The following is a 17,546-nucleotide window of genomic DNA, read 5'->3' as shown; positions in this document are numbered from 1 at the left end:
GGAAGTCCATTCCGAGGATTACCTGTTCGGCCAAGTTTGGGATAACGGATAGCATCGCGTCTGTGGTTCGTCCTTGATACACAATCCTTGCCGGGTAGGAATTTGAGGTAAAGACGCACGTTTGGTCTGCCAGCTGAATACTTCGCTTGTTGGGGCGTGCCTTAATGTTGTTCTTTTCTAGGTGTTTCCGTACGGTATCATCTACATAGGATAGGGTGGCGCCGGTATCCACTAGTGCGCGCACGCTCATGTCCTCGATGACCACTGGTATATAGAATCGCCCATCTACTTGTGTTTTTGCGGTTGATTTGCTGGCGGGTGGTTCCCTCGGCTTCTCTGGTCGGACGTACGGTGCTTGGCGGCTTCCTTTAATAGCGTTGGACGGCGTTCGGGATGCGTTCTCGGTAATTGGGCTAGTCGGAGGGCATGGGCAGTCCCTGGAGAGGATGTTGTCTTGGCCACACCGGGAGCAGAACTTCCTCCAGGGGCCCTTACATTGGAAGCGGTGGTGTCCGCGTTCCTTGCAGCGCCAACAGCACTCTTTGCTGTCGTATTCCATGGGTAGGTGGTATAGGCTGTGGGCCACCATTTTTCCCTGTTTCGCTTCCTCGCCTCTTAACAGCTCATACTCTTCCGTTAGCTCCAGGAGCTCCTCGATCGTCCTAACCTCGCTGCGTTTGACGAAAAGGCGGTATTCCACGCGTAGACCATCATAGATCCGTTCGAGGTGATTCTCTTCGCACATCGTCGGGTGTTGGCGGATCAGCGTTTCCAGTGCGAGGATGTAGTCCTTGGCCTTCTCTCGGCCTTGCTGTTTGCGTTGTCGGATGGCCTCTTCCAATTGTCGTATGTGTCGCTTAGGTAGAAAAAAATTTTGCACCTCCCTCCGCAGATCGCTCCAGCGGTGTATGTGTTGCTTACGGACGCGGTACCATTGCAGTGCCTTCCCACGTAGAAGCTCCGGCAGTGTTGGGAGGAGTCGGTCGACGGGGATGCGGTAGCATTCGGCAAGCTCCTCTATCCTCTCAAGAAATTCGTGCAGTGACTCCTCCCCTGAAAAGTGCAAGTCCCAGCGGCGAACGGTATTCATAAGTTCACCGTCGCTCATTTCGTCTCGTTTCGGTAATGCGTTCTCTCCCTTTCCTCCGTGCGGCTGTGGGCTGTGGATCTGGATTGAAGGGATCGGATTTGTTGTTGGCTGGGGTAGCGTAGCGAACTTCCCCTCTTCCTCGTTCACTTCTCGTTCCAGCTCTTTCAACAGGTCTTCACTGGATTTCCTGGCGCGTTTCGCTCGCACGTAAGTACTCAGGGCGCGACGCAGCTCGGCTACGGTTTGGCCTTCCACGTCGATTCGGTGTTCCTTACACTCCTCGATCAGCTTCTCCTTCCTAAGTAGGTAGATCCAATTGAGTGAGTCGGTGTTCAGCAGCGTGCCTTCCGGAGCCTGTGTGTGTGTTGTTTCTAGCGATGTGTTCGTTGAACCCGCCCCGGCAGTGTTGGTGGTGGTTGCAGTTGTTTTTCCACGGTCATCTGCGGAGGAGGGTCCCTGCTCGGGCGCCATTTATGAGGTGGGTTTTGTCTAAGGCTGGGGTAACGCTCAGTCAATCCAGAGTCGAGTAAAGGTCCCACAAACCCCTACTGAATAAATACACGATATTTATGTGTTACGAACACACGCACACACGGCTGGAGATATTAGGCGGACAGCAGCTTTCCGTCGCAAGATGGCGAGGGGGCGGAGCGTCGACTAACGGAGGTTCGGTAGGGCGGCTGAACGGGCGGGTAACGGACGGACTGGTACGGCGGTACGGAGGCAGCGGCGGGATAGAAGCAACGGCTTAACTGCGGTAGGATGGCAAGCGGCCAACGGTCGTCGTCGCAGTGGCGGGACGGATGCAGCGGCTTAACGGCGGTAGGATGGCGGACGGCCAACGGTCGTCGTCGCAGTGGCGGGACGGATGCAGCGGCTTAACGGCGGTAGGATGGCGGACGGCCAACGGTCGTCGTCGCAGTGGCGGGACGGATGCAGCGGCTTAACGGCGGTAGGGTGGCGAACGGCCAACGGTCGCCGTAGCAGCGGCGTGACGGATGCAGCGGCTTAACGGCGGTAGGATGGCGAGCGGCCAACGGTCGTCGTCGCAGTGGCGGGACGGATGCGGCGGCTTAACGGCGGTAGGGTGGCGAACGGCCAACGGTCGCCGTAGCAGCGGCGTGACGGATGCAGCGGCTTAACGGCGGTAGGATGGCGAGCGGCCAACGGTCGTCGTCGCAGTGGCGGGACGGATGCGGCGGCTTAACGGCGGTAGGATGGCGGACGGCCAACGGACGTCGTAGCAGCGGCGTGACGGATGCAGCGGCTTAACGGCGGTAGGGTGGCGAACGGCCAACGGTCGTCGTAGCAGCGGCGGCACCAGAGGGGCGACGATGCGGCGGTGGGCTACGGAGCGCGTACCAGGGCCGTGGTGAGAGGGGAGATGGGCTGGCGACGGGGTTTACCTGGACAGCGGCAGCGTGTTCCGGGCGGGATAGGATGGACGTACCAGCGGACTTGTATTGGTCGGTCGGCTTCGGCAGGATCGGGCTGATCGAACGTCTTCGGCAGGCTTGGTAATCGGCGGGGTCAGTCACCTGCGGGAGAAACTGCGAGGACTCGGGTTAGTGCTGGTTTCACCGCTGGACACCCCCGCCTCCCTACTTGCACACTAGTAGAAGGTGCGTAAGGGGGGTGGGGTTGTACCAGCCGAGGCGCCGTGGGTCGACCCGTGGCGGAGGGGAAGTGCACCTTAACGGCACAGCGGTAGCCCCTTGTGCGCACGCATCGGCTCACGGCCGGAGAGGGGGTCGTGCGGTCGTTCGGGCGGCGAGTCATTCCCTACCAGACCAGGACGACGGAGGGAAGGGTAGTCCGAAGACACCACTCGCGTCATCCTGGTGCAGCAGGGGGTGACTCGCGCCACGGCCGCACCCTCTTCTCCCCAGCTAACTAGAGGGAGTGGTTCCTCCGCTCCGGCCAGCCTACTAAAATCAGAGCTGAGGGGGGAGGGGGTTATTTGGTCATTAAGGCAGCGGGCCGCTCAACACCAGGGTGGGCGACGGAGGGAAGGATAGTCCGAAGACACCACTCGCGTCGTCCAGCCCAGGTGAAGGGTGACTCGCGCCATGACAGCGCCCCTTCCGCTCAGTCCGAGCCGCGGGGAGGGGGGTTATTTGGTCATTAAGGCAGCGGGCCGCTCAACACCAGGGTGGGCGACGGAGGGAAGGATAGTCCGAAGACACCACTCGCGTCGTCCAACTCTGGTGGAGGGTGACCCGCGCCATGACAGCGCCCCCCTCCACTCGGCTAGCTAGCCGGAGTGGCAATTTTGTCTTTAAAAAGACAACCACTCCCGCTGGCTCACCTGCGAGGACTGAATTGCAAAAATGCAAATTCAATGTTTATATGGGTGGTGCCGCAAACTGGTTGAGAAGTCAACGCACCATTATTGTGCTTTTTCATTCGTTTGCTATCAGTGGTTGTTGACTATGCTATACAAGTGGTTTTTGGCTATGCTATAGAAACTGGTTGAGAAGTCAACGCACCATTATTGTGCTTTTTCATTGGTTTGCTATTAGTGGTTGTTGACTATGCTATACAAGCATAAGTACAAGTGGTTTATTGTAACGCTACGTTACACGTGTGCCAAGACTTCGGGATATAGTTAAGCCTGAGGCAGTTAGTATATATGATGGCCAACCAGCGGCAGGAAATCCCCAAAGACCTTTGAAGCTGCGCAGGAATGATTCCATCCGGGCCCGGAGACTTATAGGGCTTGAACGACCCTAAAGCCCAGGTTATTTGACTTTCCCGTATTGGAATGGCAGGCACTCCTGCATGGCCAACGACCGCCGACCATGCAGGCGAAGATCCCTGCGCAACTAGGACATCGGGAAAATGATTGTCCAGTAAAAGCCTTAGGAACTCCTCGCTACTCATCAACCAGTCCCCACCATCATCTCTCAGATACCCCAGAGGAGCGGGGTTCCTAGAGAGTATTTTTCTAAACCTCGCGGATTCATTGCAGCCTTCTACGTTTTCGCAGAAGCTTCGCCATGCATCTCGCTTGGCTATCCTTATTTCATATTTATAAATCCCCAGACTCACCTTATAGAGCTCCCAGTCCGAGGGTAATTTACTCCTCCTGGCTCTGTTGAAGAGCCGCCGACTGGACGCTCTAAGGTCGTCAAGAGAATCCGACCACCAGGGCGGCTTGCCCTTCCCCCTGTAAGTTTTCAATGGGCAGGACAGCTGAAAGGCGCTATTGCTTGCTGAGGTGAAGTTTTCCACCAGAACGTCTATCTCAGATTCGGACAGGCCCGAACTAATGATAGGCACCGCAGGCAGTAGCTCTCCCAGCTTCCTACAATACAAGTCCCAGTTAGTACTTTTAGGGTTCCTAAAAGATATTTTACCGGGACGTTCTTCGTTCACTGAGAACTGAATATATCGGTGATCAGAGAAAGAGTGCTCGTTGAGAACCCTCCATCCAGATATCCGACCTTCCAGTTCTCTACTAACCAGGGTGAGGTCCAGGACCTCCTCCCTTACCGCAGTAATAAAAGTCGGGTCATTCCCCTATTACATATACAAAGTCCCTCATCTACAATAAATGTAAATAAAGACTCACCTCTAGTGTTGGTGTCCGAGCTTCCCCAAATGCTATGATGGGCATTAGCATCGGCACTATGATCACGTCAACACCTCTCCGCCTTGCTTCAGCGGTGATTTCACCCAGTATCGCAGGTGGTGATCCCTCTACGTCCCCGTGGGGCATGTACGCTGAGACCACCCACATTTCATTACTTCCTCGCTCGAGGCAGACCGTGGTTACGTCAGCATTGCTGAAATTAGAGAGAATAAAAGCTTTAATCTCTTTTTTAACAAGCACACAGGATCTAGGCCTACTTGCCTCCCCATGCACCAAAGTGTTGAATTTTCCAGTCCTTAATCCAGAAATCTTACTGCCGTTTCTACTCAGCCACGGCTCCTCCACAAGGACTATATCCACTCCGCCTTTTTCAAGGCAGAGCACCAAATTTGCGGAAGCCGCCTTAGGGTGCTGAAGATTGATTTGACGGACTTCCATCAAAAGCGCTCTTCTTCCGCACCCCATCCTTGGCGGATTCGTATTAGTCTTGTCCATTCTAAAAAAGTCCCCCCTCAAGGCCGCTATCCGGAGCCGATTGTGTAGTCGCCCTTTAACGGTCTCGTGGTTATCTATGCTACGCAGGGAGGCCACGCGAGGGTTGACGCATTACCTTATGAGTAATGCGTTCAGAGCCAGACCGGACGCGAAGCGGGAAAATCTTCAACCGCACCTACACCACCAACTTAACGGCGACGGAGCCGGAACGTACCTTGAGGCCCGCCATGGTTTTAACGGGACGTGGGCAGGTGCAGCATTATCCTACCAGCCATTTCGGTAGGGTTTCACCCCGACCTACTAAAGTGGCAGAATACCGCACCTACCAGCCCAAAGTCATCAAGTCAAAATGTAATGTCAAATCAAAGCCCTAAAACAGTCCAGTTCGTTACCGTTGTGTACCGATCTTGACTCTTAAAGAGTCCTCCCTCCCCTGAGCTCGGCACAATGACTCAAGGGGTGCGGGTTTTATCGAGTTGTCCTCTCTAGATCCGCCCTTATCAGTAGAAGCAGGGGCACCTCGTGCAGGACGTGATAACTAATCACGCGTGACATTCGTCACTATGGCCGGTCTAAGACTGATATCAGTCCCTGATCCAGAGCCTGAAACCACTTATGATATCAAATCCAAGTATCTTAGCCCCCCGAGATTCTACTAAATTCGCGACGCAACGTTTCTTCGTTTTAAACGACGATTTCTCGAAATCTTTTCGAGGTCTTCCTGCAGGATTCACAACAGCACTTGATGTCGAAGGTTGTGGCACAAAAGTATTCACAGTGAATTGTATGTCCTTTTCATCCAGTCAAGCTTTATTATTAATTAAGAAAGGCTCCTTCGACGTGCCCGAAGCCAACCGTTTGTCACCAACCTTATTGGAAAAGGTGGATATCTTTAACTTTATTTCTTTTTGGCTGCTTTCAGTAATGTCACTAAAGTGATATTTTGTAATTATATATGTGCGACTTTTTTTCGTTTTTCTTGTGTTTTAACCACTCCTCGAAAAATTCTACTCTTGAAATAGAGTAAAGGTGTTCTGAAAAAAATATTAAAAGAAAATGTTGTACTGAAGTCTGCTGAACCACGCATGTATTTTTACAAAGAATATAGTTACTCCTACGATATATTTAATTTAATTTTAATATTTTGAAAAAAATTACTCAGGAATTATTTTAAAATGTTTAGACTTGAAAAATATATTAAAACATAGTACTTACTAGGGTGGTCCATCTTTTTCGATTTCGGAAGTTTTAATCTCCTACCCGTGGAAATGATTTCAATTGATGAAAAAATACCCCCATTAAAAAATAAGCGAGCTAAAATAGGGGGAAGGCGTGCCGCATAATATGCCCTTTTACCAATATAAGAATACTTTGAATTATTCCTAATATTTATACAGCCTATTGCATTCATATTATCTAAGTAATGGCAACCGACAAATGCGAATATTTAATACTTTAATATGGTGTAAAATGTGTAAAAAATATGACATCATAAACTTGCAGCGTAGGAAAAAATCAATAGATATAAAATCACATATTGGAAAAGTAATATTTATTTTATTTTAAACTACAGCCAGTACAAAAAATATTCATTCTATTATTTAAAAACTTGTAACATGGTTTCTTTATTGACATTTGGAAAACGTGCTTTATAATCTTTAACAACATGGAGTAAAAATTGGCTTTGTTCTTCATTTTTTGTTAAAAGTTGATTATATTCACCAATAAGCTTTATGCCGCGCTCAGCTGCATCATTTACCACTTTAAGTTTAGGAACAACATCTAAACATTGTTTGTAAGATGAATTTGTGCTCCAAGTTTTTGGATCATTTTCCAAAAAGTCTGTAGGTAAGTTTAACTTTTCAAAAAATAATTTACTTTTATCGCATATAAAGTCCTCAATTTCCTTGTGTTGAATGCCATTAATATCACTTATCTTCAAACGTTTAATGCCTTCTTCATTTGGCTTTACTTTCTTTAAAGCATCGACCATAGCCCGCTTTGAAACAACCGAAATTTCGTTATCAAAAAAAGATAACGAAATGCTGACTGGATTTAAATACCACAAATGGTTTAATATTTTTTTGCTTGTTACTTTAGATATATATCCTGTCAATATTTATACTCAGTTGAGCAGAGCTCACAGAGTATATTAACTTTGATTGGAAAACGGTTGGTTGTACAGGTATAAAGGAATCGAGATAGATATAGACTTCCATATATCAAAATCATCAGCATCGAAAAAAAAATTAATTGAGCCATGTCCGTCCGTCCGTCTGTCCGTTAACACGATAACTTGAGTAAATTTTGTGGTATCTTGATGAAATTTGGTATGTAGGTTCATGGGCATTCATCTCAGATCGCTATTTAAAATGAACGATATCGGACTATAATCACGCCCACTTTTTCGATATCGAAAATTTCGAAAAACCGAAAAAGTGCGAAAATTCATTACCAAAGACGGATAAAGCGATGAAACTTGGTAGGTGAGTTGACCTTATGCCGCAAAATAGAAAATTAGTAAAATTTTGGACAATGGGCGTGGCACCGCCCACTTTTAAAAGAAGGTAATTTAAAAGTTTGTAATAGCAGCCTTATGATCTTACCCTGTTTCCCACTTGGTGCAACCCTGTTGTCTATTGTGAATGGACAACACGTGTTGAAACAAGCTGGAAACGGGGAGGTGAGCAAAAAGAAAAGGCGGCCATTATTATAATATTGGATTGGAGAAGAAAAACACTCAGTTGGTGTGAAAAACTAAAATACCTAATTGATTTGTACAAACTAAAGTATAACATAGTGCTAAAGTACTACAAGCTATTTAATATATTACGAAAACTAAAACTAACTTAAATAAATAGCACAAGTGAACTTAATTAAAATACTGTGTTCAGTCATTGAGTGGAGTGGGCGTACGACTAAAATAAACGGAAATAATGCAAAATCTTTTAAAATAATAAAAATTCTAAAACCTACAATTAAATACAGCGGAAATAATACAACTAACTAAAACCTACAAATAATAAGAAACAGAAGTAATAGAAAGAACTTTTAAATAATAAAAATATACTAAAACTCACAAATAAAAAGAAACGGAGGAAATCGTAACGGCATATAAACCCACGTCACTAAATAACGGCAGAGTACCAATTAGCCATTTTGCATCCACCACCACCACCAGCGAACATCAACGGCAGCAGCATCGCCAGCACCAGCGAACATAAGCGGCATGCATCAACACAAAGGTAGCAAAAGCGGCAGCAGGATTAACCCCAGCAGCGAGGCAGAAGTTGCAGCAGAAAAATAAATATACACATATATGTATGTATGAAATACATTTTTTGTTAAACACATATACGTATGTATGTATACCAACATAATAATTCCATTAAATGCCAACAATTTAAGAACAAATATTTAAATCAGCTACCCTGTAACAAAAATAGTCCAAATGTTCATCAAAACATAAAAAGCATTTTTCATTCTTGCTGACAGCCATTCACACGATCTAATACAGGTGTGTGTACAACACACCCAAACAAATTTGCACTCAAGCAAATTTGCGAACGTTGCATTTCCCACAGAAGTCACAACTCAACACAGGTGTATAGGTACATATTGTGTATCAAGTTGTATGTAGGTATGTAAGTATGTATGCTTAAGGTAAATATGTATGCCTAAATGTAAATATATATGTTAGAATAATTTTGTATAAATAAGCTGACAACATTTGAATAAAAGAGCAATTAAGCATTGAGCTTTGATCACTCGCAACGCAGTCTATTTTATTTCAAACCATTTACAATAGAACTACAACGAATTAACCAATGTTGTCTATTTGTATAAATTTTTAAGCGGGGATTACTCTTATTGCTTTAAATGTATGAAAACATTTATTTTAAGCAATTTATAATTTATTCAATAATTTTGGAAAAATTTAAACAACGTGGCATCAGGGCGGACAAGGCGATAGCTGTTTCGATTATACCTTGTAAATCTCTTCAAAGTCCTTTCTCCCGGGAGTGGGATTTGAACCCGAACTCGTACGCTCGTGTAAGCGTTGCCACTTAATTTTTTACACAAATAATGTTTCTTTGCTACCAACACCTTCCCTTTTCAATATATTTATTGGATAAATTTTCTCTAAGTTGGCTTAAAACGGTCGACGGGCTTACGAACACGCTGTGGTCGTATATAAACTCTTTCTGACTGATTGTCCTTTTCAGTTCGCATACTATGTATTTCGTCTTGGCGAGGCTGCACTTCGTGTGTTGCTGGTGTTACCTGTGGTGAAGGCACTGATGCCACAGATGACGTATCGTTTGGAATGTGCACACGTGTGCAATCAACCTTTGATACATTATCCAGTGCATCATACAACTGAAATGCCTCTGCCAGTAGTTTGTCGTTACACTCGGTTACGTTTTGTGATAATGCAGAATTTTCTGGATGACGTTTTCGAATTTGATTAGCATTATATAAATTATAATACCACAAAATTAATGGTGTTTTATTTATCCTTGCGGCCTTGAGCCCAATAATTAACCAAAAAGGTAAAATACACTTATTAGGCTATTAACAAAACCTAAAAACCTTTTTTTAGCTCAAACATATTTAGCTTTTTGTTTTGTCCATTTACATTCTTTTCTGAAAAATTTCTCGCAACAGTGGTTGGTAAAGGCCCTAATAAAGGTGGTGCGATCCTTTGGAAGGATCCCCATTTTTTTGACCGCTTCTTGTAAATAGTGCAGACTTTACAGTTGTGGATGACAGACTTAATCATGTTTTAACGCGCGGAATCCAGTACTGAGTGCGAATAAGGCGCAGCATCAGCTGGCTTTCTCCACGTAGGGAGATCTTATCCACACATTCAACGAGGATTCTGGTTAACCTACAAGTGTATGGGAGGATGATGGGGCAACGCTCATTGCAGGAGATGTCTTTGGATGCGTCGACCATCCCACCAGTTCTGATTATACCTTTAGTATCGATAAATGGGTTTAAGGGTAAAATCTCACTCTTCCCATGAATTAGTTTCCCTGACTTCAAATCTGCGTAGTCTACTTGATAGTATTGCCTTTGGCATATTGCTATTAATCGTTGTGTCGTTGTTTCTATTCCATCAGGTGCTATTGAATGAGACTGTCTTTTGAAAGAAACTATAGTTTTCGGATGTGTTCTTCGGAAAAACCGAAAAATGTATGATATAACCCGCAAAGGTCGGAGAATTGTCGATTAGATCCGAAGCGAAGAGGCCTCTGCTCGCCAAATCTGCAGGATTTGACGCGGAGTATACGTGCCGCCATACTTTATCTTCTACTTTGTCGATGATTTTGGTTATTCGATGTGCCACGAACTTTGACCGCGAACATGGTGGTTTTCGGATCCGTGCCAGCTCTATAGTTGAATCTGTCCAGAGGGTTACTTTAATGTTCCGAAGTTTCATATTTTCAATCACATATTCTATTATTTCTGCATGTAGAACTACACCGCAGAGTTCAAGTTGAGGCAACGATATGGTTTTGACCGGGGCTACTCTCGTCTTGGCCATCAGCAAGTTGGCGAAGACTTGATCCTTTGTTTGTACTCTTAAGAAAACCGTAGCGGCGTATGCCTTTTCCGAGGCGTCGCTGAAGCCATGTATTTGGACATTGTCCTTCAATGTGTAGTGAAACCATCGCGGTATGCGTATATAGTTAATTTTATCGTAGTCTGTTATGAATGATTGCCACCGATGTAAAGTGGTTTCTGACATGTCTTCATCCCAGCTTGTCCCTTTTAACCAAATATTTTGCATTATCATCTTGACAACATTTATGACTGGTGCCAGCCAGCCAAGAGGGTCCAAAAGTGTGATCGCAGAAAGTATTGACCTTCTTGTTACAGCATAGTTATTCTCAATGGGCTTCTTTGTAAAACAGAAGAAGTCGAAATGGGCGTTCCACCTGATACCGAGTGCTTTCACCGTGCTAGTGTCTTCAAACTCTAGAAAATCCTCGATCAATAAGGGCTGTTTCGGTATACCCTGTAGAATTTTCTTGCAGTTGGACGTCCATTTTCTTAATGGAAAACCTGCCGATTGTAATGCCGATGATATTTCATCCCTTGCCCTTATCGCAGTTTCGATGCTGTGTCCACCGGCGAGTACATCATCAACGTACGTACAATTTCGCAGGATATCTGCTGCCATCGGATGCGAGGTCTCCACGTCATCAGCGAGTTGATGCAGCGTCCGAATCGTAAGGTATGGTGCACAATTGATCCCAAAGGTTACCGTTTTTAATTCATATAGGTTAATTGGGTTCTTGTGGCATTTGCGAAACATGATTCGCTGGTATTTTGTTTGGTCTTCATTGACCCATATTTGACGATACATTTTCTCTATGTCGCTGTTGAAGACGTATTTGAACAGCCTCCAACGAATTATTAGAATTGTTAGGTCGGACTGAAGAATCGGACCTGGATATAGGGCGTCATTTAGACCTTTGCCTTTCGTGGTAGGACATGATGCATTAAATACGACTCTGACTTTTGTTGTTGTACTTCCCTCCTTTGTAACAGAATTGTGAGGTAGGAAGTAACAGTCGGTTGAGTCTGGCGGAATATTACTGACTTGTTTCATATGCCCTAGGGTTTCATATTCAGATACAACTCTATTGTATTCTGTTTGCAGATCGGGATTTTTCGCTAGTCGTGTCTCATTTCTATAAAATTGAGAACACGCACATTTCAGCGAGGGGCGACTAAACTCTTTTCTAAAGGGTAGAGAAACCACGTATTGACCAGTGTCTTTCCGAACTTTTGTGGATTTAAATAGGTCTTCGCAGTACCTATCCTCGTTGTTGATGCTTCTTTTCCTAGGAATCTCCTCCAATTCCGAAAATGCCGACATCTGTTTTTCCCACGTGGCCTCGTTGAAATATGAAACTAAAGTTTTAGTTGTATCAACCGCATCTGTCCAGCCTGTCAGAACCAGCCGAATACCGTTTCCTGTGCTATTAATGTGTTTAGCACATCTTTCCTTATGGCGCCTAACATAATTTGAGGGTATATTTCTCCGCCCAGAATTAGATCGACTGGCTCATTGACAAAGAATCTTTTGTCAGCCAGTACTAAGTCAGGGAATGCTTGCCTAGTCATTGCCTTTATGTGGCAAGTTGGAAGATTCCCTGTGAGTTGTGGTAAAACCAGGATGATCGTATTGATCTCGATTAATGAGTCTGTTGGTGACCGCAGTTGTATGTTGCACGCTTCTTTTACTTGTGCAGAAATTGAATTGTTGCCCGAAACTTTCTGGGTAGTTAATGAGCATTCATATCCCGAGTCTATTAGAGCTCTCGCCGAATAGTCAATACTATTAAAATGAATGTTAACCTGAGCTCTCCGTAATAATACTCCTTTACTTGTATTTGTGAAACATGAGTTCAAATTAGCCGTGCTTTTTTTTACACGCGTATATGTTTCGTTTGCGCGTAAAAAAAAACGCCCATCCTCGCTTAGGTAATGCTTAGGAGACCCATTTAGCGGCAGTGGTTAAATAACTAACATAACAGCACAGGGTGTACCGAAAAGCGGAGACACAACCCTCTGATGGCCATAGGGTATAACATATAGCTGAATCAGTTGCGATGAATTGTGGACACTTATAGAATATATAGAATTAGTGTAGAGGGTGAAACAAAAACACATATTTCAGTTTCATCTGAGTATAATGCGTATTGAAATTAGTAGGACAAATTTTATGCGCAGCAATTTCAGAGGTGTATTTAAAGTTTGTCGCTTAGCATTCCGTATAAAGTTTAAGCGTAAACGTATATAGAAGTAAAAAAAAAACACACAGCTATTATTAATCGTAGTATTTTCTCTTCCAGCATTGCGTCGTATTTGAGCTTCTCGTGACGTTGATGCTCCGATCGTATCTGAATTATTTGTTGGTTTTGGCTGATTCGAAAGTATGATGTCTTAAATGACATGTGGCACAGTTCATTTGACTGGTGCACTTTGCTACCGAATGACCAGCAGAAAGACAATTTATACACCCACGGCTGCTCTTAATTTGTTCAAACCGTTAAACCGCAAAAAATGTTCACACTTTGCAATTCGATGTGCAAGATTTTTGCACATCTTGCATGTAGGTTTCGCTACACTTGCCTGATACGAACCCAATTTTTTCGCAGATGTATCTGTTGACGAACAAAATAATTGTTGCTTAGTGGGGTTGGAAACTGTATCCCCTCTCAGATCAGTGACGGTTTCTAGGGTTTCGAAACGATTGGATAGGAATTTATCCATATCAGCCCATTTTGATATTTCTGTTTTGTTTTCAATGGTTTGTTCCCAGAGTGCCAGTGTGGTTTCCGGTAATTTTGTGGAACATAGTTACGTAATAATTGCATACCAGTTTGATATGCCAATATGATGACACTGGAGCGCCGAGATTCAATTATTTATTTCACGCTACAGTTTCTTTATGGAGTATTATGACCTTAAGCCGAAATGAAAGGCGAACGCGCGTTTAAATTTAGCTCTTTATTCTTATGTCGCTCTATTCGAAGTGAGAAGTTACATCTTTGCTAATATTTAAGTAACACTCTGTAGTTCAAAATTGGGTCACTGCATTTAAATCTGGCAACACCCCCTCTAATAAATAAAAAGAAACAACCCTCATATTAACACTTGGCATCACTTAAAATGTTAGAGTGGAATGACGCGGAGATTCAACTCCATTGGTTGAATCTCCCGTTACTCGAATCTATCACGCCATCGCATCATACGATTTTCCCGTTATGCGCAAAAATGTATACCGATATGGTTGCTGCTGAATGCGCTGTTAAGTTTAGTTTTCAGTTTGGATTGAGCCGGCACGACACGAATACGCGAAAAATGAAACGTAAAAGAAGTAAAAGTTGTGAACAGAAATTAAAAGACTAAAAGTTAAGTTAACGTGTACAAGTTTAAAAATAGTTATATAAATAAACAAACGAAAACTACACATATATTGGAAATTAAAAACTAAACGAAACAGACATAAACCTAATAAAGTACAAATCAAATTAAGCAAAGAAAAGAGTATTTTTTTATTGTTGTGTGTGTGCGTGCGTGTGGCTGCGAGCCCAAAAACAAGTGGCATCGAAATGCCACTTTACATGGCGACCGTGACCAAAAGATGGTATTAAATTCATAAATGCTTCGCCGTATGATACATTTACAAGAGCATTAAATTTTGTTCATCGGCAAATGGCACCAATTGCGACAGCAGATACCATCGAGCCGGAAAACGCACTGAAAGAATTGGAATGATTAGTCGGTGAGCCACGTGCAGATTTCCTACTTATGATCAAAACATTTTCATATACACATTTTGCGACATACAACAACATTTGTTATAAAGCCTATGCAGTTGCACTTTAATTTCGTGCAAGTATACAATTACAAGGTGATGCAAAAATCGATGCTAATGTTAGTTTATTGGTGCGTCAAACTACGCCCATTATGAATAATTTACCCTGCGAACAATATAAATCAAATAAAATACATATTGTGGCATGGAAATTAAAGGCAGTATTATCATCGCGCTGCGAACAGCGTGGGCACTATGCAACAGCTATGTTACAATCAAAGGCAAGGTAATGGTGAACATATGAATTTGGAGATGAACCCTGAGGAACTAGGAGAAGGAGCTTTCCAGACCAGATCTATCAACGGAATTTTTAACCAGCACTCAGCACATCTTATACATACACAACTGGCGAAGTGAAATTAATGCAAAGTATGTATTCTATTTTAAAAACATATCTTATTTTAATCGTAAGCGAAAAAAAAATTTTGCTAAAATAAAGATTTTTTTATACATATTTTTCGCATGTTTTTCAAAGCGATAAACTTTTCTATTTGTACATTTACCCTCAATACAAAATGCTTTTGGAAAAAATCAAAATATATTAAAAATTTAATATTGAATTTCTCGTTCTTTTGAAACATTTTTTTTTTGCTAAAATAAAGCTTTTGAATTTTTGTATTTAATTGAATTATTGCCATTTCCAGGTTTTAGAAATTTCCAAGTCAGAAAAAGTTGGAAAATAGTTTTCGTAATTTTTGTAAACATTTACAATTTACAATGCACAGCTTAAATACTTATAAACATTTAAATTAAATTTAAGGTGAAATGTATTAAAATTGAATTTACTGAATTCATCGTTTATTACAGCGAATTTCCTTTAATAAGAGATTAAAAAAAAATATATGGAATGTAACATATTTTGTAAACACGAAAAAAAAAAAAAAATACAAATTTAAGTAATTAAAATTACATTAGAGCAGTTCTGAGTTTTGTGCAGTTGCGGTTTTGATGTTGCTAATGCATAGCCATATAAATTTTTCGCGTTTCGTGACCATTTGCACAAAATCCTGAGCGGGGAGCCATTAAATGAAATTTTTGCCTTTATATATAAAATAAGTGAATTTGATATGGAAAATTAAAATATTTTTTCGGTTGCTATAGAAATTAGGGAAACAGTTTTTGAAATTTTATTAAAAGTCCGTGATATAATAGACGATTTTTTTGATATAAAGCGGTGCGTCCATGAGACAAAATACCTTTTCTATAATCCGATATAAAGCGGTGTGGCAGTAAACACTACCGTGTATTCAGAAAAAAAAAAATACCCAACGCTACAAACCAGATCTACAAATAATACTCGCATTTACAAAATATTTACCTGATTTACAAAATTTTTTCTTCTAAAATAATTTTCAATAAAATTACCCTGTTTCAAACACGTCCGATTCTGAGGGCAATTCCAGCGATAAATCAAGCTCTAAAGGAAGTGTTCACTAGCTCGTCAAGAAGATTTTTTAGGATTTAATGACTCAGATATCGCAGAAAATAATAATTCAAATTTTCAGTCAGTAACTAATATTATAAACACTCAGCCTTCAGCAAATATGTCTAATAATTCAGACAACCTACTAACTAGCACTTCCAACTTTCAGTCAGAAGCTGACTTTTCCAATTCTCGTTCTACTTCAAATTCTTCTAATTTGCCTTCGACAAATAATTCTTCAGATTTACAATCGGATAACAATATTTCAATCATGGCAACCTCAGAACAGAAAAAGTTGTTCATTACCAGTTGCGCCTCAATTATTAGGGACAACTACAGCGGCGATCCGCTGGCATTAGAATATTTTATCGACAAAATAAAATTAATTGAAGTCTTCTCAGATGAAAATTTAAATAGCACTTTTATTGCATTTTTGAAATGCAAACTTGAGGGAAAAGCACGCGAAGCATTACCAACCGTAATAAATTCGGTCGATGACATAAAGACTGCCTTGAGAAATAAAATAAAACCCGACAACTCGAAAGTTGTTTCTGGTAAAATCGCGTCTTTACATGTCATCAATAATAACTACTCAGACTTTGCTAAGCGCGTCGAAGAATTATCCGGCGCATTGGAACATTCTTTGATTATTGAAGGTATGACACAAGCCAAGGCACATGAAATGGCCGTAGAGCAAACAGTGAATGTGCGCAGGTTGAAAACTCGTTCAGAATTGGTCAAATCCATCCTGGCTTCAACCACCTTCAGTGATTCAAAAGACGTAGTTTCAAAAATGATAGTTGAACGTAATAATGAAGTTAAAGAAAGACAAGTACTAGCATTTCGTTCTCGTGGTAATTGGCAAAGTAGTTTTCGAGGAAATTATAGAGGTAATAATTTCAATAATAGGTACAACAATCCAAATGCAAGATTCAACAATAACAATAGAAATAACTACAACAACAATAATTACGGGTACAATAATTCTAATAGAAGTAATAATGACAGATATAGCACTAATAGAAACAATCCGCCTAGTAGTAGTAACAATAACACTACTAATAATAATAATAATAGACCTTCAATTCGCGAAGTAATGCCAATTTACGCGCCTTAAACGTAAACGACCCTCAGGAGCGAACACTGGGGGATCGGGATCACGATTTAGACAATTAAACGAATCATAATACGATAAAACGATTTACATAATACTACAAGTAGTTCGGTTTTTGATAATAAATTTGCTCCTTCCGAATTAATATTTGGCAGGAAATCTACATTGCCACATGAATTACAAAAGGAACAAATCGATCTGATTTATAATATAGAAAATTATACAAAAGAGCTAAAATATAGAATGCAAAAATCTCATAAAATCGCAACAAATTTGATTAATAAACATAAAATTAGAAATAAAGAATTATACGATAAAACGGCTAAGCCTTTAGAAATTAAAATTAATGATAGGGTTTTAGTAGAAATAGAACCGAGAAATAAACATAGAAATAAAAAATAATAAAGAATATCGATGGACCAAATGTAA

General features: G+C 42.2%; 1 protein-coding gene and 1 pseudogene across 3 annotated transcripts in view; both read left to right on the top strand.

Moving 5' to 3' along the window:
• The window catches only part of Wnk (Wnk kinase), a 1,618,425-nt gene that overhangs the window by 1,179,983 nt on the left and 420,896 nt on the right, over positions 1-17,546 (top strand). The window lies entirely within an intron of this gene.
• Positions 13,977-14,937, top strand: LOC137234345 (uncharacterized; annotated as a pseudogene).

This window comes from Eurosta solidaginis, chromosome X (genome assembly GCF_040869045.1).
Source record: "Eurosta solidaginis isolate ZX-2024a chromosome X, ASM4086904v1, whole genome shotgun sequence".
Classification (NCBI taxonomy): domain Eukaryota; kingdom Metazoa; phylum Arthropoda; class Insecta; order Diptera; family Tephritidae; genus Eurosta; species Eurosta solidaginis.
This window is presented reverse-complemented; position numbering and strand designations above follow the sequence as displayed.